The sequence below is a fragment of the Coregonus clupeaformis genome, chromosome 23 (assembly GCF_020615455.1).
Source record: "Coregonus clupeaformis isolate EN_2021a chromosome 23, ASM2061545v1, whole genome shotgun sequence".
Taxonomy (NCBI): Eukaryota; Metazoa; Chordata; class Actinopteri; order Salmoniformes; family Salmonidae; genus Coregonus; species Coregonus clupeaformis.
Genome location: NC_059214.1, coordinates 12,166,777 through 12,183,041, shown reverse-complemented (window position 1 = coordinate 12,183,041; position 16,265 = coordinate 12,166,777). Strand labels below are relative to the sequence as shown.

General features: G+C 46.0%; 1 protein-coding gene across 1 annotated transcript in view; it reads right to left on the bottom strand.

Annotated features, from left to right (window-relative positions):
* Positions 1-16,265, bottom strand: part of LOC121536215 (tomoregulin-2-like) — a 185,072-nt gene that overhangs the window by 39,358 nt on the left and 129,449 nt on the right. The window lies entirely within an intron of this gene.

Here is a 16,265-nt window from a genome sequence, read left to right as displayed (position 1 = left end):
AATCTGTTTTACTGAGATTTCGCTAAAGGGGGAGGTGCTTGATATGGCTATACAGCCTGCAGGGTTTTCGGTAAATCGCACGGACTGGAAAAAAATATTTTTTAAGAAAAACAAAGGTGGAGGGGTATGTTTCATGATCAACAACTAATGGTGTCATTGTAGGAATGTACAAACCCTTAAGACTTTCTGTTCCCCCGTCCGGGAATACCTCACGAACCTCACAAATGCCAACCCCATTATCTCCCGAATGAATTGGACCATTGTTATTCTCCATTCCGAGATGGATACAAAGCCCTCCTTTGCCCCAGGAAGTAGCCGTGGTAAGATCTGTTCAACGCTAGTCTGACCAATCAGATTCTATGCTACAAGACTGCTTTGATCACATGGACTGGGAACGGTTCCAGGTCGCCTCCGACAATAACATCAACGAGTATACAGACTCAGTCACTGGGGTTCATCAGGAAATGCATAGAGGATGTTGTCCCAACAATGACTATTCGCACATATCCCAACACAAAACCGTGGGTAAGTAGCAACATCCGCGCAAAATTGAGAGTGCGGACAAATGCATTCAACTCTGGTCGAATTTCTGTGAATATGGATGAAGACAAAAAGATCAGCTACAACCTCTGGAAATCAATCAAAGGACAAAGTGGAATCGCATTTCGACCGCTCCGACACGAGACGCATATGGCAAGGACTACAAACCATCACGGACTACAAGGGGAAAACTAGCGGCGAACACAGATGCCTCTCTCCCAGACGAGCTAAACAACTTCTATGCTCGTTTCAATCAACACTGATCCTCCTACGAGGGCCTCCGCTGCAGTAGAGGACTGTGAGCTTTCAATCTCTGTGGCCGATGTGATTAGGACCTTCAAGTGTGTGAATACTCGCAATGCAGCCGGCCCAGACGGAATCCCCGGCCACGTCCTCAGAGCATGCGCAGACCAGCTGGCTGGAGTGTTCACGGACATATGCAACCTCTCCTTGTCCCAGTCTGTGTTCCCCACATGCTTCAATATGTCCACCATTGTCCCTGTATACAAGCAAACTAAGGTAACCTGCCTAAATGTCTATCGCCCTGTAGGACCACATCAGCTCCAACTTCCCTGGCACCACTCCGATTTGCATACCGCCCCAGCAGATCCACGAATGACGCAATCGCAGAGACAGCCTACAGGGAGGAGGTTAAAGACCTAGAACAGTGGTGCCAGGGAAACAGCCTCTCCCTCAACATCAAGAAACCGGGGGAGGAGCTACAAGAAACCGGGGGAGGAGCACGCCCCTATTGTCATCGACAGGGCTACAGTGGAGAGTGTCAAAAGCTTCAAGTTCCATGGCGTGCACATCACAGAGAACCTGACATGGTCCAATCACTCCACCAACGTGGTGAAGAAGGAACAGCAGTGCCTCTTCAACCTCAGGCGCCAGAATAAATTCTTCTTGGGCCCTCGGATCCTAAAGAAGTTCTACAGCTGCACATCGAGAGAATTGTGCGGACGGCCCAATAGAGACTATTTGCACCATAGAGACTATATGCACCTTAGAAAGGATTTGCACTGACTACCACCAGTGGCGGTCAGTGCCATTTAAGATGAGGGAGGATTCTTTTTTTTTATGAGGATGGCCTTATTTCTATTACAGCATATAGGATGACAGTCATTCATATTCCATTCACCCAGCTCAATGTAACATCGATAGGTTTAGGCTACAACCTAGCCTATGAATGAAAGTTTACAACGTAGGTGCACACGTCGAGAGAATTCTGAGTAATCAAGGTGACAGACAGTGACACATTCAATACCGCCTTGCACACTCTTGCCTGCCTCTAGCTGATCTAGGGTGTAATAATTAGTCCAACAGTTGCAAATGAGAGTTTCTATTGGACAAATTCAGGTATGTTTCTCCCCATTTCGTTCCGTTTGCTTCCATTTAAGAAACGTTTTTCAACAGAATTGGCGGAATGAATACACCCCTGATCACATGCAAACACTTTCATAGCAGCCACATAAAAACAGCATGATCACTTTGCTCATTGTATATATAATTACTTCTCGCAACTATCTACGTGCTCTCCTCCTCTCACCTTTTCCCTTTGCTTGTGGACTTCAGTGCACAACACATCAGCTGTCTGTGACCAGGCAAAAAAAAATCGCTACACACAGCCTACATTGTTGCCATGTCATAGTCAACATACTGTAGCTACTAGAATTAACGCATTAGTAAACTCACTACAAAACCCGCTACAATCATGCAGTACAGTGTACAGTCAGAAAGCAGTTTAGCAGTTACATCGGTGGCAATAAAGTATTAAAACCAAAAGCTTACCTTGACTTGGAAGAGTTCCAGTTTTGGATAACCATAGCCAGCTAGCTAACATAGCATCCCTCTCTGTTTGAGCAAGGTGTTTGAGTAGGCTAAACTAGCTAGCGGCATTTTCTAGCTAAGTGAAAGTTTAAAAAAATACAACTAAATATAGCTCTCTCTCTCTCTCTCTCTCTCTCTCTTCCTCCGCCTTAATTTTGGAAGAAATTAATTTGTTCAAAACTATTCAACTATTGTCTTTTTCTCTCTTTGAGTCAACTACTCACCACATTTTATGCACTGCAGTGGTAGCCAGCTGTAGCTTATGCTTTCAGTACTAGATTCATTCTCTGATCCTTTGATTGGTTGGAAAACATGTCGGTTCATGCTGCAAGAGCTCTGATATGTTGGAGGACGTCCTCTGGAAGTTGTTGGAGGACGTTCTCTGGACTTACTGTGTAAGTCTATGCTAGTGGGTGAGAACAATGAGCCTCATAGGTTTTGTATTGAAGTCAATATACCCAGAGGAGGACAGAAGATAGCTGTCCTCCGGCTACACCATGGTGCTACCCTACAGAGTGCTGCTGAGGCTACTGTAGACCTTCATTGCAAAACAGTGTGTTTTAATCAATTATTTGGTGATTTAGTATAGATTTATCTAAAAAGGATAACTTATTTGATGTTTCACTATTTTTATGAAATTCACTGAGGAAGATGATCCTCCCCTTCCTCCTCTGAGGAGTCTCCACTGCTACCCACACATCCAACCCTTACACACAAACACACACACACACACACACACACACACACACACACACACACACACACACACACACACACACACACACACACACACACACACACACACACACACACACACAAACACACAAACACACACACTCCGAACTCATACACACAGACTCACACACACAGTCAACGCTGCTGTTCTAATATATACTATTGATTCCACTACCCACTTCATACAGTGGGGAAAACAATTATTTAGTCAGCCACCAATTGTGCAAGTTCTCCCACTTAAAAAGATGAGAGAGGCCTGTAATTTTCATCATAGGTACACGTCAACTATGACAGACAAAATGAGAGAAAAAAAATCCAGAAAATCACATTGTACGATTTTTAATGCATTTATTTGCAGATTATGGTGGAAATAAGTATTTGGTCAATAACAAAAGTTTGTCAATACTTTGTTATATACCCTTTGTTGGCAATGACACAGGTCAAACGTTTTCTGTAAGTCTTCACAAGGTTTTCACACACTGTTGCTGGTATTTTGGCCCATTCCTCCATGCATATCTCCTCTAGAGCGGTGATGTTTTGGGGCTGTCGCTGGGCAACACAGACTTTCAACTCCCTCCAAAGATTTTTGCCACTCCAGGACCTTGAAATGCTTCTTACGAAGCCACTCCTTCGTTGCCCGGGCGGTGTGTTTGGGATCATTGTCATGCTGAAAGACCCAGCCACGTTTCATCTTCAATGCCCTTGCTGATGGAAGGAGGTTTTCACTCAAAAATCTCACGATACATGGCCCCATTCATTCTTTCCTTTACACGGATCAGTCGTCCTGGTCCCTTTGCAGAAAAACAGCCCCAAAGCATGATGTTTCCACCCCCATGCTTCACAGTAGGTATGGTGTTCTTTGGATGCAACTCAGCATTCTTTGTCCTCCAAACACGACTGAGTTGAGTTTTTACCAAAAAGTTATATTTTGGTTTCATCTGACCATATGACATTCTCCCAATCCTCTTCTGGATCATCCAAATGCACTCTAGCAAACTTCAGACGGGCCTGGACATGTACTGGCTTAAGCAGGGGGACACGTCTGGCACTGCAGGATTTGAGTCCCTGGAGGCGTAGTGTGTTACTGATGGTAGGCTTTGTTACTTTGGTCCCAGCTCTCTGCAGGTCATTCACTAGATCCCCCCGTGTGGTTCTGGGATTTTTGCTCACCGTTCTTGTGATCATTTTGACCCCACGGGGTGAGATCTTGCGTGGAGCCCCAGATCGAGGGTAGATTATCAGTGGTCTTGTATGTCTTCCATTTCCTAATAATTGCTCCCACAGTTGATTTCTTCAAATCAAGCTGCTTACCTATTGCAGATTCAGTCTTCCCAGCCTGGTGCAGGTCTACAATTTTGTTTCTGGTGTCCTTTGACAGCTCTTTGGTCTTGGCCATAGTGGAGATGGGAGTGTGACTGTTTGAGGTTGTGGAAAGGTGTCTTTTATACTGATAACAAGTTCAAACAGGTGCCATTAATACAGGTAACGAGTGGAGGACAGAGGAGCCTCTTAAAGAAGAAGTTACAGGTCTGTGAGAGCCAGAAATCTTGCTTGTTTGTAGGTGACCAAATACTTATTTTCCACCATAATTTGCAAATAAATTCATTAAAAATCCTACAATGTGGTTTTCTGGATTTTTTTTCTCAATTTGTCTGTCATAGTTGACGTGTACCTATGATGAAAATTACAGGCCTCTCTCATCTTTTTAAGTGGGAGAACTTGCACAATTGGTGGCTGACTAAATACTTTTTTCCCCCACTGTATTTGTAAATAAAGTCCATTATTACTATGCATACTACCTCTTCTAATATTTTTTCATTGTTATTATTGATTATTGATTAATGTACTGCATTGTTGAGGGAGCTAGCACATAAGCATTTTTCTGCACTTTTTATACCTGCTGTAAACTGTGTATGTGACAAATACATTTAATTTAATTTTGATTTGATACAGGAAATCATATAGCAGTGGTCAAGATCATTGATAATGTCTAGGGACTATGTCATCATGAACTACAGAGAATAGAGGACTTTTCACACTCTGAACCACAATCTGTCTGCACTGAGAGACGATCCATTATTAGAAGACTTGCACTGACAATTAAACGATTAAACCATTCAATCAAAATGACATTATCAACAGCCTGGTGCCCCTAAGCATTGAATCTGCGAAAGTGACACACAGGGCCCATTTACACAGGAATAGAGGCCGCAGCCAAACTATCCATAAACATAATGGACATTGATATTGAAAAAGATAAAAGATGATACCACTGAAGCCTAGATTCAAATGTTTTTTTTGTCTATAGCGCTCTTTACAAAGTAATTTGTCACCCGCAGCCTAACAAAATGGACTTGCCTGAACTCTCAAAAGCAAGCCAAGGGCGACAGAAGCAATGACAGGGACGAAAATAATGACAAAAAATATGAGACATGGCGGTAATGACTGCGATGTAAATAATGATACTATTAAGGGATTTCATGAGAGGCGAAGGGGAAACACAAAACTTGCAAATATCCCGCAGGGTAGGTTGAGGAAAGTTGAATTTCTATGGAAAAGAACCGTCAATCATCTCCCCATAAAAGGAGACTTGTATACCTATATGTTATATATGACAGTAACATGTGCCATTGGTTTGCATGCTATTGCTACAGTATCTAAAAAGGTTGCAAATCATCTCAAAGATAAAAAACTATATAAAAACAGAAAAAAAAAAAAAAAAGAAGATTAAGGCCAAGTGCAAATGTCACATTTGGTGACACGTTTAAGCTTTTTTGTTGTTTTAGTTAATCTGAAACAGAGTGAAAAAAATGTAATACAGCTGTGAACCATGTGTGGCCCTTCGAGAGTTAACCATTTAATATTATCCAGAGACAGGTGTTGAAAATTAGCTTGAACTACGGGCCTGCCTGGTGCAATGGATTGGATGACTGTCTTTATCCTAAACCATAAAATGACAAATAAATCCATTGAGGGACCCCAGGAGCCTAATGTTGACTGTGTTAGATTATTTATTGGGTTATTCTCATGCCTTAGCACTACCCAATCATGAGCTGACAACTATCACTCCCCAACGAGGCGTGCTAAGGAATACTGATAAGATGATTAGAACAAATACTTATTCATCGCTTAGCATTAGTAAACAGTGACACTTTCTTCTACGGCAATTTACAAAATGACATTCCACTATATTTTCACAGCAGTGTTTTTCAACTGAGGTAATGAAGGTACTGTATCACTTTCCCGGACCCAGACTTTACTGGATTAAAAAACACTTTCAATGGACATTCTCCACAGACCCAATGAAAATGATGATAGATCCAAATCTAACTTCAAAAATGGTCTGGAATACATATGTATTAATTTTAGTTATAGAGTACCAATATGGAACAACATACACTCAGTGGCCAATTTATCTAGTACCAGGTCGGACCCCCCTTTGCCTCCAGAACAGCCTGAATTCGTGAATGGGGTGGTGTACCTAATAAACTGACACTGAGTGTATATCAGAAAAACAACTTGGTTTACTGTAGTTAGAGAATTGTTATTTTCCATATTGCTCCAAAGATTGAAGGTTTTCAATAGGTAGTTGTCCAATTGCTCACCCAGTGAGGCTTTACATTTTCCAAATAACACAAAGTCAAATATGCTCAAAGCAATATGTTTCATCATCTATTACAGTCTTTGATCTCTCCTTAGTAATTATCCAACATGCATGAGTCATTACCCAACATGCAATATTCTGTCAAATGACATACTGTGTCTAAATACACAGTAAATTATGTTACTGCTACAAAACCTTTACCTGAAACTGTACATTCTCTCAAACCCCTTTCCCTCCTTCCCTCCTTTCCCCTCCAGAATAAGTCAGTGACAGGTAGCTAGCACCAGCACAGTGGGAACAGGTTTGACAAACAAGGTTCCAAACTGGGTCACACAGTTTGAATGGATTAGGGGGTAAGAATTAGTTGAGGAATTAAAGCTTAAAACTTCATTTTTCCCAGCTTTGACAGGAAAATACCCTGCTCACTTCTCTCTCCCTGGCTCGCTGTTTGGCTGCTACTGCTGTGGTGGCAGGGAGTATTTCTACTGTATACACATCTGCATCCCAAATGGCACCCTTTTCCCTTTATAATGCACTACTTTTGATAAGGCCCATAGGGCTCTGTTCAAAAGAAGTGCACTATATAGGGAATAGGGTGCCATTTGGGAGGCTACCAAGATCTGGGAAGGGAGCATGCTGCTCTGTTTATCACTCTGTGTACCACTGCTCCTTACTGCAGAAGAGCATTCTGCTCTCCAGTCTGTATGCCAATAGATGGATAGAGAGCAAAATATGTCGAGCAGAAACACATACACATACTGTACTTGTGCATGTGCACGTATGCACACAGCCAAACATGTTCATCCTGGACAGTGACAGAACTATGTATCTACACACAAAAATGACCATACACATTCACATTAGATATACACTACCAGTCAAAAGTTTGGACACACCTACTCATTCTTTATTTTTACTATTTTTTACATTGTAGAATAATAGTGAAGACATCAAAACTATGAAATAACACATTTGGAATCATGTAATAACCAAAAACGTGTTAAACAAATCAAAATATATTTTATAATCAAATAGCCACCCTTGAGCTCAGGTGCATCCTGTTTCCATTGATCATCCTTGAGATGTTTCTACAGCTTGATTGGAGTTCACCTATGGTAAATTCAATTGATTGGACATGATTTGGAAAGGCACACACCTGTCTATATAAGGTCCCACAGTTAATAAAAACAAAAACCAAGTCATGAGGTCAAAGAAATTGTCCGTAGAGATCTGAGACAGGATTGTGGAAGGGTACCAAAACATTTCTGCAGCATTGAAGGTTCCCAATAACACAGTGGCCTCCATCATTCTTAAATGGAAGAAGTTTGGATCGACCAAGACTCTTCCTAGAGCTGGACACCCGTCCAAACTGAGCAATCGGGGGAGAAGGGCCTTGGTCAGGGAGGTGAGTAAGAACCCGATGGTCACTCTGACAGCGCTCAGGAGTTCCTCTGTGGACATGAAAGGCACTTAAAGGACTCTCAGACCACGAGAAACAAGATTCTCTGATGAAACCAAGATTGAACTCCTTTGCCTGAATGCCAAGTGTCACGTCTGGAGGAAACCTGGCACCATCCCTACGGTGAAGCATGGTGGTGGCATGGCACCATCCCTACGGTGAAGCATGGTGGTGGCAGCATCATGCTGTGGGGCTGTTTTTCAGCAGCAGGGACTGGGAGACTAGTCAGGATTGAGGGAAAGATGAACAGAGCAAAGTACAGAGAGATCCTTGATCAAAACCTGCTCCAGAGCGCTCAGACCTCAGACTGGGGTGAAGGTTCACCTTCAGACAGGACAATGACCCTAAGCATACAGCTAAGACAACGCAAAAGTGGCTTCGGGACAAGTATCTGAATGTCCTTGAATGGCCCAGCCAGAGCCTGGACTTGAACCCGATCGAACATCTCTGGAGAGAGCTGAAAATAGCTGTGCAAATACGCTCCCCATCCAACCTGACAGAGCTTGAGAGGATCTGCAGAGAAGAATGGAAGAAACTCCCCAAATACAGGTGTGCCAAGCTTGTAGTGTAATACCCAAGAAGACTCACGGCTGTAATCGCTGCCAAAGGTGCTTCAAGAAAGTACTGAGTATTTCCAGGACACCTACAGCACCCGATGTCACAGGAAGGCCAAAAAGATAATCAAGGACATCAACCACCCGAGCTACTGCCTGTTCACCCCGCTATTACCCAGAAGGCGAGGTCAGTACAGGTGCATCAAAGCTGGGACCGAGAGACTGAAAAACAGCTTCTATCTCAAGGCCATCAGACTGTTAAATAGCCATTACTAGCACTAGAGGCTGCTGCTGCCTATAGAAATCACTTTGAACATCCCACGGAGCAGCATTAAATCCATTATAAAAAAAATGGAAAGAATATGGCACCACAACAAACCTGCCAAGAGAGGGCCGCCCACCAAAACTCACGGACCAGGCAAGGAGGGCATTAATCAGAGAGGCAACAAAGAGACCAAAGATAACCCTGAAGGAGCTGCAAAGCTCCACAACGGAGATTGGAGTATCTGTCCATAGGACCACTTTAAGCCATACACTCCATAGAGCTGGGCTTTACGGAAGAGTGGCCAGAAAAAAAGCAATCGCTTAAAGAAAATAATAAGCTAACACAGAGACTCCCCAAACATATGGAAAAAGGTACTCTGGTCAGATGAGACTCAAATTGAGCATTTTGGCCATCAACATTTTTATATTTTAGTCATTTAGCAGATGCTCTTATCCAGAGCAATTAGGGTTAAGTGCCTTGCTCAAGGGCACATCGACAGATCTTTCACCTAGTTGGCTTGGGGATTAGAACCTGCGACCTTTCGGTTACTGGCACAACGCTCTTAACCACTAAGCTACCTGCCGCCTCTCTTTATTCTGTACTTTCAGAAACCACACACACAAACAGTATTGAACATTATTTGCCAACATCATAACTGGAACTGGACATCTTTCTTGCCGAATATTGAGGCCAGCTTTTGTATGCTAGCAACATACTGTTTGAACATACTGCACTCCTTTACAGTTTTACTGGAGGGAAAAAAACTCAAGAATAGACTGAGCCCTATTTGTAATTGTTGTCTATTTTATTGAAGTATTGGTAGTGGGTGAACAACAAAAACAAAAACTAGTTTAACTAGAAAATAAAATTGCAAGAAAAGACTGACAACTAATTCATATGCATAACCTATATTTTAATATTCATGTAGTGATTGAACAACAACTGCATTCCCACCCCCCAACCCTAAAGACATAGTATCATGGCTGGTCACCTGTCAAGTCAGTCAGTCAGTAATTGCTGCAGATGTGCTTGAGCATATGGTACTCCCCAAAGCATGGCGCAACACACAGGGGTGTGTCACAAGCTAAACACATGTACTTTGTCAACCTCCTCTGCTTCCTTCTCCTGGTGCCGGACAGGCTGACTTTGCAGTGCCTCCCTGTGCGACTACCTTGAACAGCAGTTTGAAGGACTTCGGAGGGAAAATGCAGTGCATTGAGGCATAGGGGATTGTCTGCAGCAGGACGGCCCCCATTGGATAGGCACCGAGGGGTTTGGTGCTCCTCCAGCTTCTCTCTCATGAGGTTCTCCCTGTACTTTTGGTAGGTAATCACCTCACCTATGGGGAGAGGGAGAGGAAGTGGGGAGGACGAGGGAGTGGAGAGGATGATGAGGCAGTGGGTAGGTGGGTGAGATATTGTCACTATAATTGCATAATAGAACTGTATGTGATTTGTATGTGAAGTGTATGTCCAATTACAAAAAAAACTTGTTCAGTTATCATTTCACCTGTTAGCTGGTGGTGAACTATGTGGCCATTCAGGACAGCAGTGTCGATCAGATGGAAAAATATATTCTTATTCTTTCCCGAGCGCATTCCACAAAGCTGTTTATCATGTCCAACTTATCCACTGCCCCCATTTTGAGGTTATAGTCAAGCACACAGTCTGTTTTGATCTTTCTCTCTCCCGTCAGGTGGTCCACCTTCCCTGTGGCCAACATGGTTGCTGTATAAACAGTGGAGAGGACATGGATGTCTCGTTTGTCAGCCACTTTACTGCCAGCTGTTGACTGTTATCCTTGAACTCCACCTTCCCCCTCTGCATCTTCCTGCTTCTGAATGCTGTCATCCCCTTCATGTACGACCGGACTGTGCCACAGGCCCCTGTGCTGTTGGAGAGCAGATGCTGGAAGAGTGTGGGGCTGCTGTACCAATTGTCCACATACAGTACAAAGTGTGGCCCTTCTCGAGATGAGCCAGCATGGTCATAACCACGGACCCGGACACCCCAAGCCCCTCATAATGTTGGATGTTAGTGCCCTTCCATAACATCAGGGACTAACTAACTAACGCAGCAGGTTAGGTCAATAATGTAGGAGGTTAAGAGAATGAGGTTGAGGTTAGGAAAAGGGTTAGGGTTAGGCTTAGCTACAATGCTACAGTTGTCAACAACTGTTGTCCCCGATGCGACCGCTAAATAGAGCTGTTGTAGGCCTAGTACGCCATCTAGCCACAATGGTAGAAACGTAAACAAACCATCTGTGGAGACAAATCAGTATCATAACACCGACACATGCCACTTCTATCAATAAATCACTATCAGAAAGGTAATCATTTATTTAGTTACTGTTTTATTCAGATGTTTTCAAGTACTGGTGAAAAATCATAGATAACGGACACATATGATGTGTATAAAATACTTTTGAATGTTATATTGATTATATGATGAGCTAAGCTATTTGCCGGCTATGTGTGAAGCCATGTTTGTTGACATCATTCAATGCATTCTGGGTGTCACCAGAGAAGAAGAGGCGAAGCGAGAGGTTTCACTATCTCCAAAATCTGTCCAAAATAAGCCCAATGCGTTTCTATGGGCTTATTTTGGACCTAAGCTTGTCGCCTGCCTTCCCGCCTTTGGGACAACATTAGGGCGGAGACATGAGCATCTCGTCATTATATAGCAAAAACGAGGTGAATGGATGGTTCACTCATCTTTCGAGTAAACTTCTGGAAGTGAAAGATATAGACGACACACCAACTTTGCCTTCAACACGCATACTGCAAACAGACCCCTCATCTTGTCATCTCGTCTTATCTTTGGTTGACGCGGAAAAACAAACATGGCGGCGTGCACAAACTTTTACCCACCATCGGATTACTTTCGACTGGTGAGCTCACCTGTCATGTAATAAATTGTAAATAGTAATTGCTATTAGCTATTTAATATTATGGTTTCTATCAACTGAAAGTTAGCTAAATATGACTCTTTCCTCAGACTAATGTAGCCTACATTTTCTGATTTGGATGAGAATTGTGTTATGCTGTTGCTACAAGATGGCGCTGATAGACATGGTCGCCTGGTTCCTGGCTCCTAAGCAACTTTGCAGTATTTTTTTGTGTGTGTTTTTCTCTCATTAGCTCAGAATGCTTAAAAAACTATCTATATATCTATATGCTTTTTGCATTATTACATACACTCGGAAATAACTTTGGATATCAGAACAGCGGTAACTCCAGAAATACGACCAAAAATATCCTGCATTGCATTCTTTGTTCGTACCCCACAAGGTGATTCCACTTATCCCAGAGGCTGCTCCAAGACGCTGCCAGCGGAGAAGAGGTATTCAGAGTGGACTTTCAGTCCGACTCAGGAGGCGTGCAAACCATCGAATAGGAGTACCTATTTCTTTGTTAACCGCTCAACACAGAATAGCCGCATGTGCAGACTCCTTCAAATAGTTTGTAGAAAATACGCTTTCTATTTTATTCAGCTATGTTCAATCATATTCTTCATACTATAAAATAATTTCAAATAAGGCCACGGAATTCTAAGCAAATCTTGTCTGCTAAATGAACTAGTGTAGCCCACAGCCATATTGTGACACTCTGGCTCTATGGACTTTTATTTTGAGCCAGGGTTGTTATTTTTCTGTTGGGTGTATTTCTATGTTTGCTTTTCTGTTGGGTTGGTTTCTATGTTTGGTCATTGACTCCCAATCGGAGGTAACGAGTGTCAGCTGTCGGCTCGTTATCTCTGATTGGGAGCCATATTTAAACTGTTGTGTTTCACTGTGTGTTTGTGGGTTTTTGTTCCAAGTTCAGTCTTTGTCACTGTAGGACTTCACTTTCATCTTTTTGTTTTGTTTTGACGTGCTTTTCTAAATAAAGTCATCATGTTCACTCCACGCGCTGCGTATTGGTCCGTTTCCTCAGACGATCGTGACAGAAAAACCCACCACAAAAGGACCAAGCAGCGCGTCCAGGAGCAAAGGGTCTGGACATGGGAGGAACTGTTGGACGGTAAAGGGTCCTGGACTTGGGAGGAGATCCTGGATGGTATGGATCGCCGACCATGGAGCGAGACGGTGGAGAGGCGACGGCGAGAGGAGCAACGGCATCGGCAGGGCCATCGTCGGAAGGATCGGGAGGCAACCCCAAAAAATTTTTGGGGGGCACATGGCTTTGACGGCTGGGCAGCAGGAGGCTGCCACAGGGAGAAAAGGAGAGAAGGCTAACGGAGTACGGGGAGCCATTGGCGAGTAGAGGGAGGGAAGTGTTTGTGGCACGGCGTGAAAGACTGATGTGTGTTGCCAGTCCGGTCCGGCCCGTTCCTGATCCTCGGTTGAGGCCAGTGGTGTGTGTTCCCGGCACGGACCGGTCTGTTCCTACTCCAAGCACCAGGTCCACGGTGTGCTACGCCAGCCCGGCCCGGCCTGTTCCTGCTCCACGCACCAGGGATAGGGTGCGCTTCGCCAGCCCGGCCCGGCCTGTTCCGGCCACTCGCACCAGGGATACGGTGCGCGTCGCCAGCTCAGCCCGGCCTGTTCCTACTCCACGCACCAGGGATACGGTGCGCTTCGCCAGCCCGGCCCGGCCTGTTCCGGCCACTCGCACCAGGGATACGGTGCGCGTCGCCAGCCCAGCCCGGCCTGTTCCTACTCCACGCACCAGGGATACGGTGCGCTCGCCAGCCCGGCCCGGCCTGTTCCGGCCACTCGCACCAGGGATACGGTGCGCGTCGCCAGCCCAGCCCGGCCTGTTCCTGCTCCACGCACCAGGGATACGGTGCGCTCGCCAGCCCGGCCCGGCCTGTTCCGGCCACCCGCACCAGGGAGACGGTGCGCGTCGCCAGCCCAGCCCGGCCTGTTCCTGCTCTCCGCACTAGGCCTTATGTGCGTCCCCAGGGCCAAGCATGCCCTGTTGCTGCTTCCCGCACTAGCCCTGAGATGCGTGTCCTCAGCCCGGTACCTCCAGTTCCGGCACCACGCATCAGGCCTACGATGCGTCCCCAGGGCCAAGCATGCCCTGTTGCTGCTTCCCGCACTAGCCCTGAGATGCGTGTCCTCAGCCCGGTACCTCCAGTTCCGGCACCACGCATCAGGCCTACGGTGCGTCCCCAGGGCCAAGCATGCCCTGTTGCTTCTCCCCGCACTAGCCCTGAGATGCGTGTCCTCAGCCCGGTACCTCCAGTTCCGGCACCACGCACCAGGCCTACGGTGCGCCTCAGACGGCCAGAGTCTGCCGTCTGCCCAACAGGGCCTGAACTGTCCGTCTGCCCAACGCCGTCTGAACTGCCCGTCTGCCCAACGGGCGCCTGAACTGTCCGTCTGCCCAACGCCGTCTGAACTGCCCGTCTGCCCAACTGGCGCCTGAACTGCCCGTCTGCCCAACGCCGTCTGAACTGTCCGTCTGCCCAACGCCGTCTGAACTGCCCGTCTGTACTGAGCCTGCAAAGCCGCCCGTCTGCCATGAGCCTTCAGAGCCGTCCGCCAGACCGGGAGCCGCTAGAGCTCTCCGCCGGACAGGATCAGCCAGAGCCTTCCGCCAGACAGGATCAGCCAGAGCCTTCCGCCAGACAGGATCAGCCAGAGCCTTCCGCCAGACAGGAGCCAGAGCCGTCCGCCAGACAGGATCAGCCAGAGCCTTCCGCCAGACAGGATCAGCCAGAGCCTTCCGCCAGACAGGATCAGCCAGAGCCTTCCGCCAGCCAGGATCCGCCAGAGCCGTCCAGCCGGGATCCGCCAGCCAGCCAGGATCCGCCAGAGCCAGCCAGCCAGGATCCGCCATTTAGTCCGGTACTGCCCCTTAGCCCGGTGCTGTCCCTTATCCTGGTGCTGCCCCTTATCCTGGTGCTGTCCCTTATCCTGGTGCTGCCCCTTAGTCCGGTGCTGCCCCTTAGTCCGGTGCTGCCCCTTAGTCCGGTGCTGCCCCTGAGTCCGGTACTGCCCCTTAGCCCGGTGCTGCCCCTTAGTCCGGTGCTGCCCCTGAGTCCGGTGCTGCCTCTTAGTCCAGTGCTGCCCCTTAATCCTGTGGGGTTTAGTTGGGGGGTGGTCATTTGGAGGAGGCTACGTAAGCAGGTAGTGACTATGGTGGGGTGGGGACCACGACCAGTGCCAGAGCCGCCACCATGGACAGACGCCCACCCAGACCCTCCCCTAGACTGTATGCTGGTGCGCCCGGAGTTCGCACCTTTAGGGGGGGGTACTGTGACACTCTGGCTCTATGGACTTTTATTTTGAGCCAGGGTTGTTATTTTTCTGTTGGGTGTATTTCTATGTTTGCTTTTCTGTTGGGTTGGTTTCTATGTTTGGTCATTGACTCCCAATCGGAGGTAACGAGTGTCAGCTGTCGGCTCGTTATCTCTGATTGGGAGCCATATTTAAACTGTTGTGTTTCACTGTGTGTTTGTGGGTTTTTGTTCCAAGTTCAGTCTTTGTCACTGTAGGACTTCACTTTCGTCTTTTTGTTTTGTTTTGACGTGCTTTTCTAAATAAAGTCATCATGTTCACTCCACGCGCTGCGTATTGGTCCGTTTCCTCAGACGATCGTGACACATATGGCATAGCCAGATCAGGGCTTAACATGAGGACAACTCTGAGTGTGCTATTCTGTTCTTCTGAAATAGACTATATTTTCTTAATTTCATGTTTCTTTAGACCTGTCTAAAATAAATAATGGATTTATTGTGATGATGTAGGCTATATTAAATGTATTTATTAGAATGTTTATGTTAATTAACGTTCATTAAGGCGAGACCAGCAGTTATTTGCTTGACAATCACTGGCTGACAAAATGTAATGACCGCCACAGCCCTAAGCACACCCCCATCCACATCGCAGTGGAGAAGGTGAAAACCTTCAAGACATTGTGGTGAAGAAGGTGCCACAGCGCCTCTTCAACTTTAGGAGGCTGAAGAAATTTGGCTTGGCCCCTAAGACCCTCACAAACTTTTACAGATGCACCATTGGGAGTATCCTGTTGGGCTGTATCACCGCCTGGTACGACAACTGCATCGTCCATAACCGCAGGGCTCTCCAGAGGGTGGTGCGGTCTGCCCAGCACCTCACCGGGGGCACACTGCCTGCCCTCCAGGACATCTACAGCACCCGGTGTTACAGGAAGGCCAAAAATATAATCAATGACCTCATCCACCCAAGTGACCAATACAATTTTATTTGATTTACTTCTGTGAATGTTTGAATATCTGCATCCAAACATAAACAGATCACATTAAGAACACAAAGTTGTAAAGACCGTGTGCAAAATGTTTCTGTGAA